Below are 17837 nucleotides of genomic sequence, written 5' to 3' on the forward strand. Positions count from 1 at the left end.
TAGTTATTCTTACCGGAGTGTGTTATTTTTGTGGATTCTTGTTCATGATAATAATGGAGCTAATAGTTTTGCTGTGTTGATTTGATTGTGCAATATCTTAGTTTTGGTGTTTATCGCGTGTTGATGAATTCTATTGACGTAAAGAGTTGGAGAAGAGATCACCCTATTATTCCTACATAGATTCTCATCTCACATGAGCACACTTTCTATGGCCTTTCTATTTGATAAGAAGTGAAACATCTTTTGGTTTTACTAAGTTTCAATTGACAATTGCATCAATGGATTTGAGGAAGTGCTGCTCCTACTTTCATTGGTTTTCTACCCAATTTTTTCTACAATTTAACTCGCAGTTGCTATCGTGGTTTATGTCTGTTAGGAATTTCCCTTTCATGCTATTTTTTTTCATCTCTCATTACTTTATCTTCGTTATTTTCTTTGCTAACCCTTGGTTAAATTAGGGATTCATATCGTTGCATTGTTAGATTGCATTCGTTTAAAAACATAAAATACCAAATACATATCTTTTTTTATGGTTAATTTTGAAACAACAAGTAGATTGATCATCTTATCCAAAATTGGTTTGAACCAACAAAGGCCTCTTTTTGAACAAAAACATAAGTGGCTCTAGAAGGAGGGTCTTATAACATTCAGAAGAGAAAAACAACTCATTTTTTTGAAATTTTGAAGTTTTTAGAAGTTTAGAAAAAATTTCATCCAAAATTGTTAGAAGGTGCGCAAATGTGTTGTTTTGAGAAAGTGTGCTTCTTCAGAGGTGCACTTTTCTAGAATAAACACAAGTTCCTAGAACTCAGTCACTTTCATAAGCATCATAGTGATAAAGGGATATCAAGAACTCCATCCATTCACATTACAAATTCCATCATCATCGTCCTCTCTACATTTTATTTCACACATTCTCATCATTATGCACCATGTCTTTCTTCAATGCCCAAACTTCACTTTTGAATCTTATTGGTCCATTACATGACTTGCCCAAAAATCTTGAAATTTTTTGCCCACGGTTCATCTATGGAGAATCAAAAACAATAGAAGATCATATTAATTTTTTCAAAGAAATATGTAATTGAAACCAAATTCAGCATATGGACATGGTATGTCACCTTTTGCCTTAAACTTTGAGGGAAACAACATTCAATTAGCACCTCAATTTGCCACCAGCACCAATAAGGGATTGGAGCTCTTTTGAGAGCAAGTTTTTGGAACAATTTAAGATCTATATTGATCCAACTATCCCACATCATCAATTCATCTTAATTAAGAGGGATCCCCACGAGACTATTTCACAGTTTAATCATCACTTCTATAGGATGTATCAAAGAATGGATTTTCCATACACTGCACCATAAGAGGCTACCATCCAGATCTATTTTGTAACAATGGATTCGTTAACTTCTATTTTTCTAAGAAGGTTCCCACCCATAGACATTGATACCATTGAAAAGGTCTTCAAAGAGGCTGTTACATTCATGAAGTAGGTTACAACTTCTATAATGCCAATAATTACATATTCAGGGTATGAGCCCCAAAAGACTATATTCTTTGAGCGAAAGACTTCTCCACCCACTAAACTCGAGAATAATATGGCCAGAGAGGTTAAGGCCATGAAGGAGATGATGTCTCTTTTATCCAATGAACTCATCAAAATAAAGTTGAATTCCTCAAGAAACCAAGGCAATCATCCAAGACAACTTGCTGCCTAGAACAATTATTCTAAAAATCGGAGCATAAATTTTGGCCTTTACAGTAACATCAACAATAAGAATAATGGTATTAAAAGTATGAGTCCAAGTGAAAATGGATATGGGAACAATGATTTTTTGGATCAGCCTCCCCAAATCATGGAGGAACAACCTTTGCAGTTTTGCGCAATGGTGTTTGAATCATGTGATAAATCTATAGGAGGAAAAAATGATGAAGATGATCAAGAAGAGTTTGTGTTCCCATTCAATGAAGAAATTCTTCCAAGTGTTGATGTTTCAATAAGTGTGGATATGCCAAGAAATTTTGAGGATGCAAAATTTTTTGAAGTTCCAAAACTCCATGGAGTTGCAAAAATTCTCAAAATTGCAAAAAATGATTGAAATGTAGAAGATCTTGAGGTTGCTGAGATTTTTGAATCAGAAAGTCATCAAGATGAAGATACCAATTCTTTCTACTATGATATTGATTCCCCATTGGATAATGATAAGATACCTCACTCAAAACAAGATATGTCATTAGAAGAGATGGATAAAGTGCTTAATTTGGTCTCAAGCTTGAATGAGGAAATGTCTATTTATGGGTATTGTACACATATACCAAACCATGCGATAACCAAATTATGTAGAATCCATCCATTTGGGTTCCATTCAAAAGTAAGTTGCCCTAATTTCTTGTTAGCTTAGGAGATTGCAATGGAGGGTAAGTATGATTTTAAACATTCTTCTTTGGGACATGAGGGAGGAAACAAGTTGATTAATAACATTAATGAATCTTGTAATTTGAAAGGAAGGCTTATGATTGATTTTTCTAGTCCCAAGGAGCCTAAAGGTGACAATTCATGGTTTAAGGCTAATGATGGTGGTAATAGGGACCATAAAAATATTATTTTATCTTTTGGGTTTTGTTATGATAGCTATATTACATCAGTGGTGCTAATATTTCCTTGTCTGCATGAAGTTGTGTACCATGAGATAAGACCACCAGAAGGAGAAATTACAATATGTAAGTGTACCCCTATGGTTGGGGACTCGCTAGATTAGGTGATATTTTCCCACTATCCCTCTTAGTTTGATGATTTTCAATTTGAATATGATGCTAAAGGTAAGATAACTTGTTTATAGATTAATAATGGTCATGGAGAGTTACCACAACTTCTGATTTTGAGTGATTTGTGCCCAGAATTTGAACCAAGATTGTCCAAATTTTATTTTTCTAAGTACAAAGACAAGTCAACTTTTTTTAGGACTATATGGGGTGGTTCATTACTATTACACATAATGAGAAGTCTAATAAAAACCACCCCACATTCTTATTATTCAAGGTTTTCTATATTTAAGTTTTTGTTTTTGTTTTTTAAGTCTTTTTAGTCTTTCTAGTTAGGTGCTAGTTTCTTTGAGTCAAGTTTTTTTGTTTTGTTTCTTTTTGCTTCTTTTTCTTTTTTAGTTGTGTCAATTGAAGGGTTAGGTGCAATCAAGACTCATTCTTGATGCATTTCATAAACCACTCCTTATGGTTTCAACTTTTAGGGAGAGGTATTTCTTTTTTAGAGCATTCAAATTATTTTGTTTCTTATACCAACTATAAATAAGTGTTGCTTGTAGTTGCAGAGGACTTCTAGTCTTAAAATTAGAATCACAAATTGATAGCTCTCAACACTTTACAAATTAAAAATTTGATTATCTAAGTGTTTTTTGAATCTAGTTTGGTAGTAGCGAGGGATAGTTCAAAAGTAACTAGTTCAGACAAAGGGTCTCTTCAAAAAACTGCTAAGATCACTATTTGATGTGAGAGTTTCCTAAAGTTCATCAAAAGAGGAATGCATAGGCTATCAAGCTAAAGAAAGAATTTGAGAAATGACACCAATGCCTTGGCCACATAGTTTAAACGTGGTCAGGGTACATAAAAAGAATAAAAAGAAAGATGGTGTTAAGAATGAAAGATTCCAAAAGGTTTGAGAAAGGTAATCTGACAATAGGGATATGCCCTCTAAAATGGCTTCATGCAAGAATAAAATGGACACATGCGAGCTCCATGAAGCAGAATCCAAAGATTACTCAGGACTTGAAATGTAAAAAAGGATAACTTGTTAAGAGCCCTCAGAACGAATTCTTTCATTTGGTCAGATAAGTGATTGATAAACAAGTTCTATGAGGATTCCTAATGAATGGACCAATGGAGCATAAGATTTTCTCCAATTTGCGAGATACTCATGATAGACTACACCTCGAGAACTTGAAGGAAATGAATACACTAAGCACACATTGGCCTTGAAGATTCAAGATTTTGATTATCAAGGAACTAAAAGCTGCTTGAAGTGTTCAAAATTTAGTTGTCGTTTGAAACATGTCAGAAGAATGCGTGTTGATGAAAAAATGCCTTTTCCATTTCTTCCCTTTTCTTGGGCTATTTGTTGTGGTTTCATAATGCACACCACATTTTGAATCACAAAATGGGGACCCCCTAGTTTAAAAATTCTCTACGACGCATCTAGTCTGAAGCCTTAGTCATTTTGGACCTTCCCCTGGGTCTAGGTCAAACCTCGATCTCTAATCGAGAAGGGTTGGGCAATTAGATAGAGAAAAAATGTCATGTTTAAGACTTCATGTGCTTAAAGTGTGCACATGCACCAAGTGCACACATTCACACTTCACCCCCACTACATGGATGCACACATGCGCATGTGCGCACCCTCGAAGGTGTGCACATGTAGAGGTGTGCACTTTGGTCTAAAGGATTTGAGCAAGTACACAAAACAAATCCATGAAGCCCTTGAATACTTACATGTAAAAACCTATCATAGAGAAGAAAAATACAAGAAGAGGCAAGGGTTTGCTTTGAAAATATGCAAATTATATTCTTAGGTAAAGAAAAGATACATGATAATTAGAAACGATCTATCCTTATAGGGAGATCAAAACTCGAAAAGGGTAACCTACAAGGTAAATGCATTTTAATAATTACTAATTAATTATTAAATGTGAATGCAAAAAGTGCATAAAGAAAAATCTTAAGAAGGGAGAAAAGGTAATTTAATTAATGAAATGAAATTAACCTTTGTCTCTAACACCCCCACTTAAGATGAACAACAATGGAGTTATAGACAATGCAAAAAGAGTGAGGAAACTATGATGCAATACTGAAAGAAAACTTGGGTCCCAACAACAAGGCTTGATAAGGTACCCAATTACAACCATATCTCTACGAAACAAAGAAATAGAGAAAACCTAGTGGGAAAAACTCCACTCCAAAATGAGATAGTTGAAAACCTAGTGAAGGATTGCAGAAACCTCCAACTAGAGGATTGTTCCAAAAAATAGGAAAAAAGAGTGATCATGAAGAAACATCAGTGAAGCATGAAGAAGTTGTAAACTCTATAAAAAAGAAACCGCTGATCTCTATAACATCCTTTGAAATAGAACCTAACTAGGTAGAGAAGACAATAATCTGCATTGAATCAAGAGGTACACAAAGGTAAACAAATAAACTTGAAAATAAAGATGGCATGAAACACAAAAACCTAAAGTGCTAATCAATCAAACCAAGGAAGCACGAGAAATACTAGAAGAACTCCCCTAATGCAAACAAGGGTGAGGTGACAAGCAACTGAGAAAGTGGGCCAATAACTCTTGCAAAATAGAAAGAACAAAGAACATTGAGAGTGAGGAAGAGTACAAACACCTATAAAGGCATGTGCCATTGACACATTATGGGGCTAATGTCATAAAAGGGACATTCACTTAACAAAGGAAGAGGGCACTAAAAGGAAAACAACTATCCCCAATGGCACTTTATAATGTAGTGCGAGTACAAGGAGTCACAATGATGAGAAAGATCCTGAAAATGCAAGGAGTGACACTTTATCTCAGTGCGTTTGCATAAACATGCTTATTAATGATATCAAAAATGATAAAAAAAGGGCAAATAACTATTACAACAGATAGTACAACCCAAAAAAAGAAATCCCATGCCACAAAAATGATCCCTGGACCTGAAACACCAAAGATATCCACCATAGTGTAATAAAGAAAAAACCATAATAGAAAGAGCTTGGAGCAGAATCTGGAAGACAAACTAGAATTTCTAGAAAAAGTATTGAACGAGCTTTCCAAAAACATAACATTTTTGAAAAATGAGTTGGGATGCTCAAGATATGCCCTTCAGAGTGAAAACCAAACATCTAATTTTGACTACCCAAATAGGCAACCAAACTACATCAAAACTAGAAAATTCCTATACCATTGTCTCCATCTCAGAACCAACTTTTCAACACTTTTTTTAGATCGAAAAAAGACCTCTACATGCTCAAGATATAGTGAAACAACAGATAGGGCCCTTGGAAATGGAAGAAAAAATTTATTAATTAAAAAAAATTAAAAAAAAAATTACAACACAAGCACTGCTCAAAGTGGTGGGCCGAAGCTGTTGTGATGCTAAGTGGTGAAAAAATTGCAATTTTTCAAAAAAAAAATTATAATTAAAAAAAAAAAAATCTACCTTGGAGTGTGTGCAGGAGATCATACAACCTTCTAGGCAAAATTTATTTGCCTCCCAGATTAACATTGTTCAAAATGGACAAACTTTATATGGAAACAGGGGTTTTGATGCCTTCTGAATTCATTCGTGAGGTTTGTTTGGCCTTAAGCTACTCCAAAAATTAGTCACCCCCCTATTTTATCAAGAAATACCCAAAAAACACCAGATCTAATTTGTCAAACCCTTGTTTTCCTTTTTCGCCAAATATCGAACATGCTATAATAGATCTGACTCTGATACCATGAAGGATTTAAGCAAATACACAAAAAAAATCCATGAAGCCCTCGAATACCTACATGTAAAAACTTGTCACAGAGAAGAAAAAGACAAGAAGAGGCAAGGGTTTGCACTGAAAATGTGAAAATTGTATTCTTAGATAAAGAAAAGATAAATGATAATTACAATTGATCTATCCTTATAGGGAGATCAAAACCCAAAAATGGTAACCCAAAAGGTACAAAGGGTAACCTAAAAAGTAAATGCCATTTAATAATTAATAATTAATTATTAAATGTGAATGCAAAAAGTGCATAAAGCAAAATTTTAAGAAGGGAGAAAAGGTAATTTAATTAATGAAATTAAATTAACCTTTTTCTCTAACACGACCTCCCCGCACTTGCACAACAAGGTGCACATGGTGCGTAACTGTGCACTTTGCTATCTCCAAGAAAAATTTGTGAACGTAGTGCACCTTCTAAGGTGTACTAGTGCACAAAACTGACTTTTGGGGGGAAAATTCCACTTTCTTATCTATTTTGACTGGTGTTGATCCAATTTTTGATGGTCTAAATCTTGTGGAGTCCTCATTTGGGTCTTCCAACATAAGATAACTAATGTTTTCTTCTTTGTGTAGATAAAAAAAAAATCCTTAACTTGTCGGGGTCATAACTTTTGAACTAGAGCTCAAAATCAAAAACCATTTACACCGTTGGAGAGAAGAACTATAAATCTAATTTCAATCCCTAAAATAGTGAACCTTTGGCTACCCAATTTTAGGGATCGATGAAAGTTTCAACTTGAAAGTTTGAGCAAAAGACCTTCAAAAAAGCTAGGTACAAATGCCTAGAAAATCTTGTTAAAAAAAAATGAAAAAGTTTCAAACATTTTATCATTCCAGATAATCTAGATCACTTGGTCTTTGACTAGGAAGGACCGGGCTATTGGTCTTAGAATGGTCTTGACATTTGAGTGTCAATGCACTTAACCAATTCCACTATATATGCTAAGTACACTATGTATGCCGAGTGAGTTATAGTAGCTATCGCGTTAGAATCTTAACAGGTGTCGAGTGACTTCATGTGCCGAGCAATATTTAGGTATCGACCAATCTAGAAATGTAATATGTGTCGAGCAATTCAAGAATATTCATGTGCTGAGAAACACAGAGTGTAATAGGTGCCGAGCAATCCAAAAATGTAACATGTGCTGAGCAATTCAGGATAGTATGTGCCAAGCATCAGTAATATGGCATGTGCCAAGTAACACAGAATCAACATATGAGTTTGTACTCTCACAAACTCAGATGTAAACCATTTTTAGAGTTGACATAGAGAGATTTCAAAAGAGGAAAAATGATAAGGACAAATCATTTACATTTCCTATGTGATTTGCATGCAGCCAATCAAAAAAATGGAGAAGTCATGTAACCAATAAGAAAAATGCAAGGAATGAGTGGGAATTTGAGATTCAATATGGATCATAGATTTAGACCTAACCCTAAGTCTTCACATTCTTTAAAAGGAGGTCGAAAACCCATTGCATATGTAGATGAGAATAGTGTATGGGAAGATTATAGCAAAATTTTATTGTGAAGAAGGAAGGACTTAGAGAAACAGAGCAACATTTTCATATCCAGTTGATCAGAACAACACAAGGGACAAGGGACAAGATTAGATATCAGATCTTAGAGGATCAAGATTAGAAGAAAGCAGGTCAAGTGCTTGAATCTAGCAATTAGAGATTGCATACTATCAGGTCAAATGTTCTAATACTTTCTTACCATTGTATTAGATGCTGACATCCTATATTGATAGGTTAGCTTAACAGCTAAGTGGGAAAACCTTTGGAGAAGGTGATTGAAAATTCTATGCATTAGGTGGGTTTAACAACCTATTGTAAATCCTTTAACTGGGTGACACTTCATGTAAGTGTTTGTAAATCCTCTAACTAGGTCACTATTGACACAGTGTAAAGCCTTTAACAGGGCAGACCATTAGAAGTGTTTGAACATATTGCTGTAGTAATTTTTGTGGGTGTCATCCCCACCCTAGTTTTACTTTCTTATTCCTAGAGGATTTCTGGGTTACCAAATCTCTTGTGTCATGCGTTGATGCATGCTTTCATTTCATGATTACTTATACGTTTACATGCATGTACTTTACTTTTAGTTATGTGTTAATGAGGGTTTAAAAGCATAAAACTAGTTACTTCTGATTCAACCTCTCCACCCCTCATAAGAACTCTTCCCGTTTGAACAATCCAACAATTGGTATCAAAGCTCTAGTTCTCACAAGGAGAAGCCTAATAGCTTGGAGAAAATGGTCAGAAGATGGAAGTCTTCAAAATTGGGAAGATTATTGACAATAAAGTGATTTATGTGCATCTAGCTCTACACAAGGTAGAGGAAGCCAGAGAGGAACTAAGAAAATCCTTGAAAAGAAGAAAGGAGATAACCCTAGCTGAAAATGACATACACTAAAAGGCAATTGACACCACACAAGTGTTTGCCAATGGAGATTCCAAGGAGTTTGATGCAATAATAATAGAACTAATGGAGAAAAACAAAGCACAAGCTGGAGAAATTAGATTACTCAAGCTTGAAAAAGAATCACAAGCCATAATGCTTTGTGAAGTAACTGAACAAAAGAAAAGAGCTATTAAAGACAAGGCCATGATAGAAGATGACAAGAGAAATCTCACCAATAGACTAGAGGAGAAGACAATTGAGTTTGAAAAGATCTCAAACATGCAGCTAGACACCTTAAGCCAAATGATGAATGCTCATCATGAGCTAAACATGAAGGACATTGAGATCTCCCCCTTGAAGATGCAGAATGAACAATTGCACAATAAACTGAAGAGAGAAAAGGAGATAGTAGAAAGCTACAACAAACCAAATGAGGCTATCAAATACTTTGAAAAATTACTGAAATTACCAAGGGCCAGTAATGATACTTTAGGACTTGGCTACACTAGCACTGAACAAGGAGAATCATTAAAGACTGCAGAAGAAAAAAGTAACAAAGGTAAGATAACTAAACCCACTTGTCATTTTTGTAATAAAAAGGGGCACACTGCTAATGTTTGTAGAAGTAAAAAGACCAATTAGCAGGACACATCCAAAAACAAAGGTTATTGTCACAAGTGTAACATGCAAGGACACTTACCACAAGACTGTAGAACCAAGAGCATGAGGACACCAAGATTTGATGGTCACTGCTACAATTGCAAAAAGTATGGACATAGAGCTTTTGAGTGTAGATCAAAGCCTATGCAGACACCAAATCAACTTGCAAGGAGAAACAATTATGCATACCACTACAATTGGGATTACAATACCAGGCAAAGTTGTCACTACTGTCAGGAATATGGTCATGTTCCTCAGAACTACATAAGAATGCATTTCGAGGGAAATTATAGTAGGTGGTTAAGTCAAACCACATGTTTTAGTTGCTTGAAGACAAGACATGTTAGTAGGAATTGTCCAACAAAGGCCAAGGCACCCAAGTCAGAAGTCAACAAAGGAAAAGAAAAAGTTAATGTGGAACACATTAGGGCAGAAATGAAAAAGACATGGCAAATAAAAGATGGATCAAGTACATCCAATGGAGAGATCACTTCATCCAAGAGGTCAAGTGATCACACTTCATCCAATTAAGCACAAGATAGGAACATGGGGCTGATATATATAAAGATGTATCATACATTAGCCCAAAAGAACAAAGAAGTGCTACCAAGAAGAAATTTGCATGAGAAAATATGTCAAGTTAGAAATTGAATTTTTTTGTAGAAGATGCCGAGTTACAATGTGAGCCAAGTTATACTAAATCATTCAAGTGTTGAGTGTACAGTTGTAAGCACTATGCAATAAATGCTAGGTTTTGAATCTAATAAAGTTGAAAATCACTCATTTTCAAGCCATTCAAACACAAAGCAAAAATGAAAAGAGCAAAGAGGTGATCAAACAATGATTTAGCAATGACTTGCACCGATCCCAATAGCAATTCAACTCAAACTCTTTGATTCGAAGGTATTTCATCAATTGCCAAGCTACGCAATATTTGAAAGTTCATTTAAATATTAAACCCTAGTTTGGTCAAGATGACATCTGGGTCTAAAACCACAAAGGGAAAAGATGATCATGAGTTTCAACTTGTTAGTAATGAAGTTAAGCAACCCAAATTAAGGCCAATACCCGAAGTTGCCTATAAAAATGACCCAACTAGTGCTTTGTCAGTCATTCCAGACAAAGTAGTAATGGTCCAAGACATCAGGAAATGATATAACTATAGATTGGAGCCATAGGTGACCTAGAAATTTTCAATGCTTTTGACAAGCTGTGTGACAAGGGTATATTGAAGGACGAGTTTCAAATTGTTGAGAAGAAGGGTTTAACTAAAGCCCTAGTTTTCCCCATTGTATTCAAGATTGAATGGGTTTGTATAGTGTTGAGCCGAATTCATGATGGATCATTTTGGTTAGAAATAGGGCCAATAAAGATCACAAAGAAAATTGTTCATAGGGTCACTAGATTCCCAACCCTAGATCGGCCTAAGACCCTGAGAAGTGAAAAAAAGGAGGCCATAGAGAAAAACATTGGTGCCAAATGGAACAACGGGGGAATGACGATTGATACCATCACTAAACCCCTAGTTGATTTCGTTGTCAGAGTCATATCTCATAAATTTTATCAATCAAGTAGATTGAACAACGTGCCATGTATAGCAGTAGATGTTGCATACAAACTTGTGAAGAAAGACCACACTTATGATCTAGTAGAGCTCATGCTACAACAAATTAATGAAAATTTGGGAGCCATAAGGAAATCTAAAGGAGCTCAATGCAAATTTGGATCAGTGTTGGTTTGCATATTTTTCTATTGCATGAAAGAATTTCCTTCAGTTGGAAAGGTAAAATGGGATCCTAACAAGACAATTGTTACACAAGTTAATGAGCTTATTGAGCAAATGGGAGACAATTTTTATGCTCAGATGACAAGCTACTTTGAGGACTTCAAGAAGTCCATGAAACAAAGGATGAGGATACCAGTATCACTGGTTGAGCAGCATGTAAATGATAGTTGTTTCTTGGTTGACATAGATTACACCTACATCCAAGCAGTTATACTAAGATTAAGATGGCTTAGGCCACTTGGATATGAGCTTGATGTAGACCAAGCTTCAGCTATAATCACTGCTTTACTTGTAGAAGAGATTGACAAGGATGCTCCTCATTTTGGTACTTATGATATTGTCAAATCTAGGGTGGTAACAGATTTGAAGAAAACCTCTGCAGTGAAGAAGAAGGACAAAATGATAAGAAAACTCAAGAAAACATTTGGAGCTGATATAGAAGCAGAAGGCACTACAACAAAAGAAGAAGAAGTAGAAGGAGGCAGTGAGGAAGAAGATGAGCAAGGGCAAGAGCCATTGGAATTAACACAGGGCCTAGGAGAGGATAATGAAGAAGGTGTTGATGAAGAAGAAGCCAAGGAAGCACCCACTAAAGCCAAAGCCACCAAAAGGAAAGCTAAAACTCAACCTGCATCCCATCCCAAGGTAAAGAAGGGGACAAAGCCCATTGCAGTCAAAGCAAAGAAGCCTACTACAAGGGCTACCACTAGAGTTGCAACTCAAAAGGCAAAAGATGAAGCCAAAGAGAAGAAGAAGGCCACAAAGCAGACTAGTGAAGAACCAAGGAAGAGAAGGAGATATGTTTCCTAGCCTAACTTAGATGAAGAAAGAATAAAGTCAGATGATATCAGCTAGTTTAAAGTGGTAAGTCATCCCACAAAGTCTACCATTGACAAGTTATGCGTAAATATTAGAAAAGAAAACTTAAATGGTTTAAATACTATAGACTTTAATAAGCTCAATAAAGAAGAGCAACATAAAATAGAGGAATTAGTGTATGCAATGATGGTCGAGTACAAACACACATCTCTAGAGTTAGATAGTACAATGCCCAAGGAGCTATACGAGATAGTTGCAAATAAGTGGCATTTTTGTTTGCAAATGGAAAATGAAATAAGAAAATCAACCCTAGCTAGAGTACTTCTAGACCTGACTAAAGGTCAAATAGCTAAGGCAATTAAAAGGCATAATAGCAATTTTTCTCCTAAAAATAGAGCATTTTGCATCCTCCAAAATAAGATAGAGGATGTTGTAAATAAATCCACAAAATTGTGGAAGTCAATTGATGATGTATTTGATGAGGAATATAAGGCAGAGGCCAACTCAAAGAGAGGAGAAGTAAAAGAAACAGGAAATAAAGAGGAGAAGAGAAGCGAGGAAGAGAAGAAAAGTGAAGAGGAGAAGAAAGGTGAGGAAGGAGGAAGAAGAAAATACAGCTAAAGGAGAGGAAGATGCATTAAATGAACAAGAAGAAAAAAGTGTGCAAGACACACAAATGCCACCTCATAGCCCTCCTCATGCCACTATCACACCTGCAGAGATCATAAAAATAAAGGATGTTATTGACACTTCATGTCAAAACATTAATCCTTTAACTGTAGAGAATCTCTCAAAGATCCTTCACCAATCCACTCTACAGGAACAGTTGTGTACAAGCCTTGTATTGGTGAGTGTAGATGAACTACAAAGAGTAGTCGTAGCACCTTAAAGAGAAAAGGTGAAGCCAAAGGAACAACCTTTTACATACACTGCTACTAAACTCCTACTACTTCCACCACCATCTCCACCAAAAGTAGTAAGTGATGTACTTTAGATGCTGAGTGTAGCAACAGTGGAAGAAATAGGAAAACAAGAATAGTCAATAGGTTCACCCCCAACAATTGATAGTGGTAAAGGGAAATCATAAGAAAAGAAGAAGGAAACAAGAGATGAGGAGCACGCTGCAATATAAACATTGGTTGAATTACCAAAATTTGGTACTCCCACTTAGACTCTTCAGAAGCTGAGCACTGAAATGATATCAATGCAAGTTCAAACACCAGGCTCAAGCTCTAGAAAGGTAGCTAGGATACTTTGCTATGGAGATCTTGAACTTGATGAAGAGATCATGATTCCCTCCTATGAATCCAACACCCTCACCATAGAAAAGATAAATTAAATACAGGGTGCACTGGGTAGGAGAAAAAGACAAGAAGTATTGAGAAGAGAATACAAGTATAGGCAAGCATTGAATGAGATAAAGGACATCTTCATGGATGCCTTCAACTTGCAGTCACTAGTTGAAATGAGGCCTATCATAGAACAACTATCAGATATAGTTGATCAGGTGACTAATGCAGACCATGATACAAATGAAAAATTAATGGAATGGTTAGAACAAAAATTCTAAGGCAAAGTAAATGAGAAAATATCAAATGATATAGCATTAGCACAAGTTGAATTGGCTAAGAAACTGGAAAGAGTAAAAATTGTACTTGGGAACACTTTCTCATTGTACAACAAATTGTGTGATTTTTCCAACTTCACATAAGAGACTAGCCAAAGAATAATGAGCTTGGAAAGAAATCTCAAGATTTCTAGCATGCAACTTCCAATGAATCTAGCTCAGAGTGAGAAGCATTTTGCACAAACGCTTCACACATAAAGGGAATTAGTTGTATTAATAGTAGAGGAGGCAAATATAAAGGCAAAATTGATGCAAATCCAGTCCTCCATAACCCCACACTTAGAGGTCCTCCACAAGGAGCAAGCATACACAGAAACAGTCCTAAAGAAAGATCCAAATCTTTCTACCCTAGATGGACTTGTACACCTTGCTACAAAGACTGCCATCCAACACAAGTCACTAGACATTGCATTAGAAAACTGGGATGTAGCTCTGAAGATACTTCTGGAGGTAAATAGTACATTTTTGGCTAAGTATGGTATTACTCCTTAGAACCCTTTGACATTAGTGCCAAAAAGGGGGAGATATATACGTTAGGGGGAGATATGTATATATGAGGAGATATATGAAGATATATGGAGAATACTAAAATTTTGACAATTTTGATTACATTCTTTCATTCATTTTGAGAATAAAGTGAAAGTTTGTAGTTAGCCAAAAAAGGGGGGAGACAAGAAATAAGACAAAGTGAGGGGGAGATGCAAAATTTTGATAAGCATGTGGAAAATAGATAACTCATATAGATCAAATATAGTATACAAACACATGGAATAGGAATAGGACAAAGGACAGAGTGAATCAGGCACATCAATAAAAAATTTTAGTTTCAAGAATGGACTAGGCATAATCAACTCAGGGGGAGTTATAAGGTATATTGTTGCTCACAAAATTTTGAACAATTTTTAAAATTTTGCATGTATGCTGAGCAAGAGTAAAGATTGTACTCAATCAGATCAGTTCATTAATGCATAATTAAGTGTTTTTGATACTCATGTCAAAGGGGGAGATTGTTGGTCTTAGAATGGTCTTGACATTGGAGTGTCAACACACTTAACCAATTTCACCATATATGTTGAGTACACTATGTATGCTGAGTGAGTTATAGTAGCTACTGAGTCAGAATCTTAATAGGTGCCGAGTGACTTCATGTGCCACGTAGTATTCAGGTACCGAGCAATTTAGAAATGTAATATGTGCCGAGCAATTCAAGAATATTCATGTGCCGAGCAACACAGAGTGTAATAGGTGCCGAGCAATCCAAAAATGTAACATGTGCCAAGCAATTCAAGATAGTATGTGTCGAGCATCAGTAATATGGCATGTGCCAAGTAACATAGAATCAAACATATGAGTTTGTACTCTCACAAACTCAGATGTAAACCATTTTTGGAGCTGACATAGAGAGATTTCGAAAGAGGAAAAAGGAGAAGGATGAATCATTTACATTTCCTATGCGATCTACATGTAGCCAATCAGAAAAATGGAGAAGGCATGCAACCAATAAGAAAAATGCAAGGAATGAGCGAGAATTTGAGATTCAATATGGATTGTAGATCTAGACCTAACCCTAAGTCTTCACATTCTTTAAAAGGAGGTCAAAAACCCATTGCATATGTGGATGAGAACAACGTATGGGGAGATTATAGCAAAATTTTATTCCTCATATCCAGTTGATCAGAACATCACAAGGGACAAGGGATAAGATTAGATATCAGATCTCAAAGGATCAAGATTAGAAGAAAGCAGGTCAAGTGCTTGAATCTAGTAGTTAGAGATTGCATACTATTAGGTCAAATGTTCTAATACTTTCTTACCATTGTATTAGATGTTGAAATCCTATATTGATAGGTTAGCTTAACAACTAGGTGGAAAAACCTTTGGAGAAGGTGATTGAAAATCCTATGCATTAGGTGGGTTTGACAACCTATTATAAATCCTTTAATAGGGTGACACTTCATGTAAGTGTTTGTAAATCCTCAAACCAGGTCACCATTGACACAGTGTAAAGCCTTTAACAGGGTAGACCATCAGAAGTGGTTGAACATATTGCTGCAGTAATTTTTGTGGGTGTCATCCCCACCATAGTTTTACCTTTTTATTCTTGGAGGATTTCTGGGTTACCAAATCTCTTGTGTCATGTGTTGATGCATGCTTTCATTTCATGATTACTTATATGTTTACATGCATGTACTTTACTTTCAATTATGTGTTAATGAGGGTTTAAAAGCATAAAACTAGTTACTTCTGATTCACCCCCCCCTCTCAGAAGTACTCTTCCCATTTGAACATTCCAACACGGGCAATCTGAGAGAAGAAAAAATCAAGGAATAGAATTCACAGTGCACAAAGATGTGCATAACACGAAGGTGTGGCGCATAATGCGCAAATGCACAGATTATCATAACATCTTCATTATAAAAAACAATAGAGATCTCACCTAAGCTGGTAACCTTCACCTTTAAAGGAGTCATATGCAAGTTTTGATTAATGAATTTTCATTGAAGATCAAAGATACAGAGGTTGGACACATGAACCAAAATAGGTTCCTCATCTTATGTAACTATTAATGACAAGATTCAATGCAAGTGCCTTGGAGTTTCATATAGAAGAAGTAAGAGTTCAAATCTATGGAAATGTTTGGATATAAAGAGGGTATAAATCATCAAAATGGGAAAAATAAGTACACTAGAGTGTTCCCAAACCTCCTCTGAGAAAAAATCAGAAATCATTTTCAAAACTTAGAACTTTGTGTTTTTGGTGAATTGAGCACCTTGCACAACTTTCATCAAGGCACGTAGGTGCACATAGTGCGCTACTCCAAAGGTGTGCTACTACAAAAGAGCACCAATTTTTTTGAAGAAGTTAGAGGTGCACTAACAGTTAATTTCTAGTTCCAAATTTAGAGCTTTCCATGCACCGAAAATGCATTCTGACGATAGTTTAACTCCTAGAAACATTTAGAGAAGGCCAAGCTTCCATTTTTAGAGCTTCCAGTGACTCCTAGATCTTCTTGGAGCTTCCTTCTTCTTATCTACTTTTTTTTTCTTTGTTTTAAGACATGTAAAGGCTCATCCACCCATTAATTGATATAAACAAGGGTGGAGACCTACTTAGCACCATTTAAAGAGTTAGTTTGTATGTAATTAGCTTTCTTTTATTAGTTTTAAGCATATGTTTGCATTAAGAGATCTCTCATTCTCAAAAAAAATTGAGGAGACAATTTCTTATAAATTCAAGAATGTACTATGTATTCCAGGCCATAATTTTGATGCAGTAATATATGCTTTTGGTGCTCTCATTTTGAGTGTAGTTATTCTTGTCGGAGTGTGTTATTTTTGTGGATTTTTGTTCATGATAATAATGGAGCCAATAGTTTTTTGTGTTGATTCGATTGTGAAATATTTTAATTCTGGTGTTTGCTACATGTTGACAAATTTAGTTGACATACAAAGTTGGAGAAGAGATCACCCTATTGTTCCTACGTTGCTTCTCATCTCGCATGAGTGCACTTTCTATGGCCTTGTGATTTGATAAGAAGTGAGACATCTTTCGATTTTACTAAGTTTCCATAGACGATTGCATCAGTGGATTTGAGGAAGTGCTGCTTCTACTTTCATTGGTTTCCTACTTGATATTTTCAACAATTTAACTGACAGATGTGTTGTTATCATGGTTTATGTCTGTTAGGAATTTCCCTTTCATGCTATTTTCTTTCATCTATCGTTACTTTATCTTCATTATTTTCATTTGTAACCCTTGGTTAAATTAGGAATTCATAGAGTTGCATTGTTAGATTGCATTCATTTAAAAATAGAAAATACCAAAAACATATCTATTTTGTGTGGTTAAGATTGATCATCTTATCCAAAATTGGTTTGAATTAGCAAAGGCCTCTTTGTGAACAAAAACATTCATCTTCAACTAAGTAGATTCCAATAGGTCACAAGATCGCTCGAAACCTTGGAGTTGATCTTAGATCAACTTTTCAAGAGAGGAGTTTGAAA

The sequence above is a fragment of the Cupressus sempervirens genome, chromosome 6, assembly GCF_028749045.1.
Source record: "Cupressus sempervirens isolate cs-2001-9-10 chromosome 6, ASM2874904v1, whole genome shotgun sequence".
In the NCBI taxonomy this organism is placed as follows: domain Eukaryota; kingdom Viridiplantae; phylum Streptophyta; class Pinopsida; order Cupressales; family Cupressaceae; genus Cupressus; species Cupressus sempervirens.